This window comes from Notamacropus eugenii, chromosome 5 (genome assembly GCF_028372415.1).
Source record: "Notamacropus eugenii isolate mMacEug1 chromosome 5, mMacEug1.pri_v2, whole genome shotgun sequence".
Classification (NCBI taxonomy): Eukaryota; Metazoa; Chordata; class Mammalia; order Diprotodontia; family Macropodidae; genus Notamacropus; species Notamacropus eugenii.
Window position 1 is genome coordinate 359285945 of NC_092876.1, and position 9586 is coordinate 359295530.

The 9586-nt window shown below is 38.9% G+C and overlaps 1 long non-coding RNA gene across 2 annotated transcripts in view; it reads right to left on the reverse strand.

Moving 5' to 3' along the window:
* LOC140509271 (uncharacterized) overlaps positions 1–590 on the reverse strand; it is a 201583-nt gene extending 200993 nt beyond the window's left edge. For both annotated transcript variants that reach the window (XR_011968621.1, XR_011968620.1), the window contains exon 1: positions 335–590. This is a non-coding gene — a long non-coding RNA (uncharacterized lncRNA). The remainder of the gene's footprint in view (positions 1–334) is intronic.
* Between the last annotated feature and the right edge of the window lie 8996 nt (positions 591–9586).

The following is a 9586-nucleotide window of genomic DNA, read 5'->3' on the forward strand; positions in this document are numbered from 1 at the left end:
GGTGGGGCGGGAAAGAAACAAAGGAGAAGCTGAAGTGACCTGACCACACAGAAACTGGCCAAAGTTGATTGTCTTACTTTCATCTAAGGGCAAAACCACTGATCTTTCAGGTTTAGCGCCTTTGGGATATTTATTCAGATTAATAAATTACTATCATTCTCTCTCCTGTGGTTCCCCTTACCCCAGTACCAAAACATACCAGCAATATACCACTGTTCTCTTTTGAATATTCCTATTCACAAATAACAAAATACACCAATCAAAATAAGGTATAACCTATCATGTTTTATCCAGAATAATCTAGTGTTAAAATATGAATTAAATCATTACTTACGAATAAACTTGAAGAACAGAAAAATTTTAAATTATGCATCCACCCTTTCTGGGAGAAAGAGGAAAAGAGAAGAGGCTCTTGACTGTCTTCATGAATTCTTGGTCCACAGAAATTCATCACTGATCAGACAGGCTCTCACTTTGGCCTCAGTTGTCTCACCTGGCCTTTGGGGATAAAAGTCATTGTGGTTACAATGTAACCTAACCTTTCCACCTCCTAGATCTTTGCTCCCACTCCACTGGCTCCAATTGAAAGACCTTGCTCACAGCTTTCATAGCAACAGCACTAATGGTTGCCATGGAGACCTTGCCCCTCTACTTCTTCTCTAACAACTTCCTTGTACCAATAAACTTTATCCAAACCCTATACATTCACTCACTTCCTGCTCCTTTTCAAATTTCCACCCTCATTATCCCATCTCCTTTCTGGACAAGTATGCTAACAACCTGAAAAATCTCCATCCTTACCAGAACTTCTCTCCTCAGCTGTATGTGCCTTTGTCAGAGAGGATAATAAGGTCTACACCAGGGTTGGGGAACTTGCAGCCTCAAGGCCACGTGTGACCCTCTAGGTCCTCAAATGTGGCCCTTTGACTGAATCCAAACTTCACAGAACAAACCCCCTTAATAAAAGGGTAAAGAAGTAAATGTTAAAAAAAAAACAAACCCACAGTTCCTCAGTATTGTGTGTAGTTTGTCCTTCATTCTCAGTGAGGACCATGACATCAGGAAAATAAGTGAGGAAGGGCTGTGCAAAGTCACCAGTATCACTTTTTCCTCCAGAACCATCTGGGTCCAGTGGCCAGATATAGATCAGGGTGACTGGAGATGACCCGGGATGCAATGGAGACCTTGGTCTTTTTAAGCTAAGGTCTTTTAAGTTCTCACTATAAATGAAGCAATACCTTTTAATAAAAGGATTTGTTCCATGAAGTTTCGATTCAATAAAAGAGCCACACTCAAGGACCTAGAGAGCCACATGTGACCTTGGGGCCATAGGTTCCCCAAACCTGGTCTACACAATACAAAATAATTTCTAGAGAAAGCATCAACAGCAGGGAGGCTCAGAAAGGTCTCATGTAGGATATGGAAACCAAGCTGTACTTTGACAGAAGTGATGATTTCTAAGAGGTAGAAGTGATGATGGAGTAGCCATTCAAATTAAATAGAAAAAAAAATTATGATGCTTTATTTTTAGCCTCCATATTGCTATTGAATTGTATTTAAGTAAGGCAGGGCTGTGCAAGTCACCAGCTTCACATTCTCCTCCAGAGCCATCTGGGTCCAGTGGCCAGATATTGATCAGGATGACTGGGGATGGCCCAGAAATTCCTAAGTAGACACGTTATTGAAAGCTATGTTTCATAAACAAATTTGACATTGACCTCATTGGGGCTTTAAATATATTCATAAATAGAGGCCACAAATGTTGGTCTGAGAGTAAGAGTATGAAATGTCTTACCATTCTTCTACAATTGTTAACCTAGAATCTTCTTCCTCCTTCTCCTCCTCCTCTTCTTCTTCTTCTTCTCCTTCTTTTTCTTCTCCTTCTCCCTCTTCTTCTTCTCCTTCTCCTCCTTCTTTCTCCTTCTCCTTCTCCTCTTCCTCTTCTTTTCCTCCTCCTCCTATTACTACTTTTCTTCCTTTCTTCCTTCTTTCCTTCCTTTTAGTGGGCTCACTACCTACTGCATAATTCCATTTTTCATCAGAATTCATGGCTTTGACTCCACATAACATGCTCCCATAGTGCATACACCCCAATTGTCCCTTCCTTTTTAGCTTCTTTTTATGTGTTATCTCCCCCAATTAAATTGAAAGTTCTTTGAAGGCAGGGATTGTCTCTTTTTCTTATTGGCATCTTCTTCTCTGTCTATGATTCTTCCCATATCTATTTTCAATTAGGTAACATCTTACTAATTTTTCATCACAATATCTCTTGCTTCTTTGTCCTCTCAATTCAGACCACATCCAACTTAGTTCTAGCTCTCATTATCTATCACATAGATTATTGTGATAGTCTTCCAACTGTTCTCCCCACCTTATTTCTCCGCTCCCCAATCCAACCTTCATACAGCTACCAGATTAATATTCCTAAAGAACAGTTCTGATCATATTACTCTCCTTCTCAAGAAGATTCCATGGCTCCCTGTTGCCTCTAAGATAAGGGAAAAAATAATCTATTTGGACTTCTAAACTTTACACTCTGGCTCCATCCCTTTCAGGATTATTACATATTATTCCCTCTCACATACTCTGTATTCCAACCAACTATTTGATCAGTCAGTGAGTAAGCACTTTTAATCACCTACTATATCCCTTTGTCTAGTCTATTCCCCATGCTTTGAATGCATTCCTTCATGACCTGCACCACATAATATTGATTCATCTGTTATACCTCTTGTACACTTTTATATTTCTTATACATATTGTATCTCACCAGGAGAACGTACAATATAAATTCCCTAAAGGAATTGTCTGGCACAAAGAGAGCATTTTATAAATATTTATTGAACTGAATTGAAGGCAGCTAATCTTATTAACTGTTGGTAATTGAATTACACTAAAGTAAGAGAATGGAGGCAGCATCTCAGAGAGTAACATGTTTAAGCACCTATAATGAGCAAAAACAGAAAGTTTCTAGTACCCATTATTATCACCCAACAATCATGTATAGACTAGTAGAAACTGTGGTCTGATTTTCAAGTTAATTATAGGAGATTCTTTAACTCTAAAGGCAGCATTTCTAATGAAAAGAACACTAACCCTCGGGCTAGGGGATCTGGATCCAAATTTCAGTTCTGTTACTTATTAACTGGAAGATATTGGGCAAGACATTTAGCTTTCAGCAGCCTCAGTTTCCTCATCTGTAAACTTGGGATAGCTAATACCTTCTCTATCTCACAGTGTTGTAAAGAAAGCAAAGTGTCACATAAATGGGAATAATAATTGATAGAGGTCTTGTTATTAATTTGCTCTCTGTCAGTTGCAGATAGGACTTAATGCTCATGAACAAATGACATGAAAACTCATTACCCAAGACCAGACCCCAAGCACATTTCTCCCTCTTTCTTTCTTACCAGCTACCCCTATTCATTCCCATCCCATCTTACAATGCAATTCTGAAGGTAATGGGGCAAGTACTCCCTCTAGTGACTGGTAACCCTAACCATATATTTTACTACAGCTGATTTCAGTGGATGTAAAGGACCTAGGGGACCTGCTGTCCAAATCCTATGGTCAAAAATAGCATCACTCTTCATTCTATTTGAAAGATGTCCAGAAAGTAATAATTCATTATGTGCTATCATTAACAATTATTGTTTTGATCCAGGTCTATAAGTTCACATGAACTTATATGATACCTTTTTGTTAGCAGTACAATGAGCCATACATAGCACCCCATAGTTATGGACAAGACATAGTTATGTTCTGAGCAAGGCTTGAAATTTATTCACTCTGACAGGACATAGATCAAAAAACTTTAGAGCTTAGAAAGACATTAGCAATTTCCTGGTCCAATCAGCTCATATTATTATAGAGTCATAGTGGAAAGAACACTAGACTTGAATCATGTAATCTAGTTGTAGTTATAGTTTTTACCATTAACCAGTTGTTTGGGCCCCATTTTCTGCATCCATGATTATTTATCTTAAATTGCAAGCCTCACAGAGTTGTGAGAAGAATATTTTGTAAACTATTAAGTTCAATAAAATCATAAGCTGCTGCTGCTGCTACTACTACTACTGCTATTGGGAAATCCAAACAAAATACATGGAATTTCCAAAGGTCACACAGCTAGTTAGTGGCAGAATTTTCTGTGTATAAGTCTAGCCCTCAGGAAATTGTAACATCCTCAGACTTTGTTGTTGTTTCAACCCCTAGTTTCAGCTGTTCCTGTCTCCTGGCACCACAGACATTTTAGCATCAAAATGTAATCCTTTGTCCATAACTAAAGCTCTGGGGTTTACATGTATTGGGTCTAATCATGAAGAGGCTTCTTAATAATCATACTCTTTTTCTTTTATGACCCCACTCAGGAATTTGCACTAGGAACATCAAAATTTAACTTGGATCTATGTCTCCAGCAAAAAATGGTAAAAAGTCCTCTAACCTCATGCAGGTACTTAGATTAATAATACATTGAGTGGATAGAAAATGCTTTATTTCATTCCACATAAAAGTATAAAGCACATTGGACTTAATTCTAATTTCATAAATGGTGAAAAATAATCTTTTTTTTCTTCTCCAGTAAGCTACATGTCCCTCAGGGCCCATCCTGGTCTAAGGCTGCACTCGTCAGACAGAAGCACTTGAAGACATTAGAAAATGTAATCTTCTTCCTTAAAATAGTCCCACTTTCTCAAGGATATTTGTAGTTATACCTGGTTTTCCAGTACTATTCTGGTTAAGATCCAGCACCAGATAGGGGAAAATATTCAGGTTTTCCAGAGAGTCAAACAATTTTATTTCCAATGGCCACCTACAGCATTTCAGACCTTCAGTACTATTCTAATTTAGAGGAGGTCCTAAAAAGGAAAAGAATTCAGAGTCAAAACATAATTAATCCATTATTCTTAGACATGTGCCATTCACACAACTCACAGTAGCAGAGAAGAGAAAGATTGAAGTACACTCTTCCACATCATAGACCTAGGCTCTGCTCCAACTCCTATATGCAGCAGAAACTCAATATTTTTCATGAATTCCTTCACTTTGTTCAAGAACACTTTCCCTTAAGACTAGGAACTCTTCCAACACTATGCCGCTCTGGGATTAAGGGCAAGAGAGAGACTATGTAGATGGACAGTAACTAAGTACAGTAGAAAGATCACTGGAGTCCTCATCTGGCCCACTATTTCAAACAGTTCCATGTTTTACCCTGTAAGACCAACCCTATATTTCTTCTATCCCCTCTCAAATTTTGGAAAATGATTGAATCAACTCTTATTGCTGCTGGAAGGGTCGATCTACTCAGCTATAGCTATACTGATCATCTTTATAACCTTCTGGACCAAAATTTCTCTTCTTGGTCACTCACCTTCATGTATTATCTCATCCTATTAAAACGTAAGCTCTTTGAAGACATTGACTTTTTTCATATTGTATCCTCAACACTCGGCAAATAGTATTTTGTACATAATAAATCCTTAATAAATGCTTTTACATTCATGTGGAGTCAGGGGACCATAGTTCAAAAGTCACCTATACCACTTGCTAACTGAGTAACCTTGGACAAGTTATTTAACTTCCCTGGACCTGTTTGCTCGTGTTTACAATGAGTGGCTGTGATGGTCCTGCATCTATGATGCTTTGACCATCCACTAATCATTTTTACCATGTTCTTTACTGTTCTTTGGATCTAGTGAACTGTCCATAATTAAGTTAGCTAATAATGGCTTACAGTAGTCCCCTACCTTTATGGCTCAAAGGGAATAATTTCTAGGAGTGGGATTCAAGGAAATTAAATGGAATAAAAGAGATGCTTGGAAAGTGAAGAAAAGACTTACCAGACCCCCTAAAACAATATCCTACAGACAACTGCCTACTAATTCTATTTGTAAGGATGACTCTGTGGCCTGGAATTCTTGGGCTTTTGCTGCTACTATCATCCCAAGAAGATAGAATCATTAGTATTTTTCAGTAACTTGCATTAGCTTATAACCACTGAAGCATCTGGATACTGAGGGTACTTGAAAACAGTTCCCTAGGATATTTTAAAGATCCCTCTGGTATCTTGTTTATATTATTAATGTGTACTATATGAGAAGAAAGGGCTCAATGTAAAACCTTTCGATAAATACAAATAAGAATTTACTGATGTATGAATTAATGAAGTGGAATCATATATCCATATGTTCCTAGCACCATAACTCATGAAGCTGACACAACTCTGGTTCCCAGTCAGTTAGCATCCACTCAAAATCATAGATGACCATGAAAGTAAGGAAGAAGATAAATGGGAAAAAGCCAATTTTATCAAGTATTGCATAGGCACATTGTCTGGTTTCCATTAGACTCAGTTTTGTTTTAATAGTCCTGTTTAAACCAGCATGATGGCAGACTAATTTCTCTCTGCAAACCTATTCAATTCCTAAAACTCAAAAAAATAAAGAAGAATTATGCCTCATGTATGTAAGTTTATTCTATGAGAAGACAGGGAACTTCCCCTATCCAAAGGTAAAACCCTCAGGAATTAATAGTAGAAAATATTAATACTTGAAGTCAGAAACCCTAGGTCAAATCCTGGCTTTGACAGTTACTCATTTTGTGTCCTTGGAAATTACTTCCTTCTGTGGACCTCAGTTTCTCCTCCTATAAAATTCTGGGGGTAGAAATTGAACTACGTATCTAAGACCTGACATTCTATAGTTCTTGGAATAGATGAATGAATGAAGAATTATGTAAGTAGTTCATTCTATCTAATGCTTGAATAAGATATGATTAGGAAAGTTGTTTACCTCATGGAGTACCAAAACTCCATAAAACAGTATTGATATAAAATGGTTTTTTCCAACTTAGCAAAGGCATACAAAAAAAGCCATTTAAATATGACTCTAGTCATATGGATGTAGATCTGATTTATCTTCAACTCTATTCTTCACAGCATTCTTATAATTTATTTCACGGGATGTAGAGCTGGAATGAACCTTCGAAATCATCTAGTCTAACTTCCTCTAATTTAGCAGATAAAGAAGCTAAGGATCAAAGTGCTTAAGTGACATGTCTAAGGTTCTACAACCAGAATTAAAAGTTTCCTGTACATGAATCCAGTATATTTTCTACCACAGCCTACATTCCATTGCTATAACAAAATCCACTGAGACAAAAATCTTTCACATGAAAGACACCATTGATAACTATAGATTTAAGGTTCTATTAAGTAATTATGTCAGTTAAGGTGGGATTTGACCCATACAGGTCTATTAACTTAGCTTCTCCAAAGGAAGAAATTAAATCAGGAATATCTCCTTCTAGTCAGTTAACCATACAATGCTTTTATTGATTAATCAAAATTATATCTTTCTTGAGTTTATTTCTCAGTGATGTAAGTTTACACCCCAGACTTTCTGGTATCTGAGGACCTAAGACGACTGGTAACTAAACTTCCTATTAGTTCCAATTTTCTTTTTCCAGCTCCTAGCTTGATACTTGCCACCACTACCACCTCCCACCCCTTCACCCTACCTCTGTGAGAGAGAATACAGAATCCCTGTTCCACTTGGACCCTCAGGTCCACCACACATTCCCAAAGCTTATAAGCCACCTGCTGTAGGGCCAATGCAATACTCACAGTGCCCACAGCAACCATGAATATCACAGTGCAATTAGGAATCACGGAATGCCACAGTCTCTTCACATGGAAGGCACAACCAAAGCATTTACTCAGATCCAAATCCATCACAGCAAAAAAATCTATATACAATAACAATGCAGAGGACAACACCATCCTCAAGCCTTCCTCCTCCTAGGCTTCCCACAAACCAGGTCCATTACAGTCATCACAAGCAGGCTCCTTAAACAAAATCACAATCACAAAATCATTCATGCTACCCAGGGGCCTGCATCCTTCCTAGCTCTGACTGCTCTCAAGACTAACTTTCTCTCAACTCTGCTCTAGCTCTACCTCTTCCTGCTCTACTCATTCAGCAAATTCTTCCCACGACAGGCTCCATGTGAATTAATGGGCCTATTAATGAAAAGGAAAGATTTTCCAATTCAAATTACCATTACACTGGGCCCCAAGATCTTTATTACATAGTTCTATGGAGTAACTGGTATCAACAGAACTTTACAATATAGCAGGGATCACACAAAATGTGCACATAAAGTCTCTTCTTCCATAGCTACTTCCTGTTGAGATTGGACATGGAGCTGAACTTGCCCCAACAGGTCCCATTTGAGAGATGAATTCTTTAGTTGGCATCTACAGTTTGGTCAACTTCAAATCTAGAGATGACATAGCACAGTTATGGATAGGGGATGACTTCCAGCTTAAGTGATCAGGCATCCACAGGTGGAGAGTATGAAGCCTGTATAAAACAAATTTGACAAACAAGGTGAACAGACAAAAATCCAAAAAGAAACAAAGAGACAATCACCAGAAGCAAGGTAGATACAGTGTCAGCCATGCTTCTGGAATCCATGAACCCATTATCACAGCCTCATTCACTATTGTTTACTGTTTTCCAATTTGAGGTCCTGGGGTTAGAGGAACACTGTCTTTAATCTGAGCTGGGGCCTGGCCAACCTCCCATTCTCCCTGCAGGTGTGATGAACCTGGATACAATGTTTCAGAATGATCTGCAGGGGCAGCTACTACCTCCCTGCTCAATCTAAAATCAAGCCTCTTTCCTCAATACATTTTATTCATTAGTTGGAATGCCATCTTCTTCCAAAATCTATCCCTGCTCTCAACAGAGCAGCAAACAACTCTTTTCTTGCTAATCTACACTGACCCTGAATCCACTGGCTATTCATTCTTCTCTCTCAAGAAAACCTTTCTTTTTCACTAATTTTCACCATCCAAGGTACCAGTGATTCTCCTATCTTTTGAATGAACCAACTCAAAACATCTGTGGCCTCCTGCTGAGTAAAATCCTCAATTACCTCACCAAACACTGTGGGGGCCCTCTGATTCTCCTGCTTCCTTCTAAGTGCTGGCCATACCTCGGCCTCCTCACTTGTTTCGTTCTCCTCCCACACATCCTCCTGGCCTGTGTCTAGGCCTGAATCAAGCCCAGTCTGTGCAAAGGCTGCATTCACTTTCCTGTTATTAACTTTTCCCCTCCTGTGAGACAAACCAACAACAGCCCTCTTTTCTACTACCCAGAACTCTCCAGCTTCCTCTCCCAAAGAACAGCCCAAACGCTGCGGGACAAACAGCCTCTCCCACAAACTAGCCAACTCTCTTCCCATATGAGCCTTCTCCAGCACCCTGTCTCCACATTTACATACAATTCGATAGCCTGTTAGCAAGGTCCAGCCTCTCATACATACCCATGCCATTTCTTTCCTTGGTTCTACTGGCATTCCCTGCAAACATCTTTCTAAGTCTCTGGGTTCTCCCTTTTGTAGCCTCGGTTCCCAGTTTTCACAAAGCCTTGTACCTTTAGCCCATTCTCTTTCTAGGGAGGAACAAAAATCCTCCCCCCACTCTGGGACATCCACATCTTTCTCTGTCTCCTCTGCCTTTCTGTCTCCAAATAGAGTTCTGATATTTCACGATCCCATCTTCATCACCATTTGTAGCACT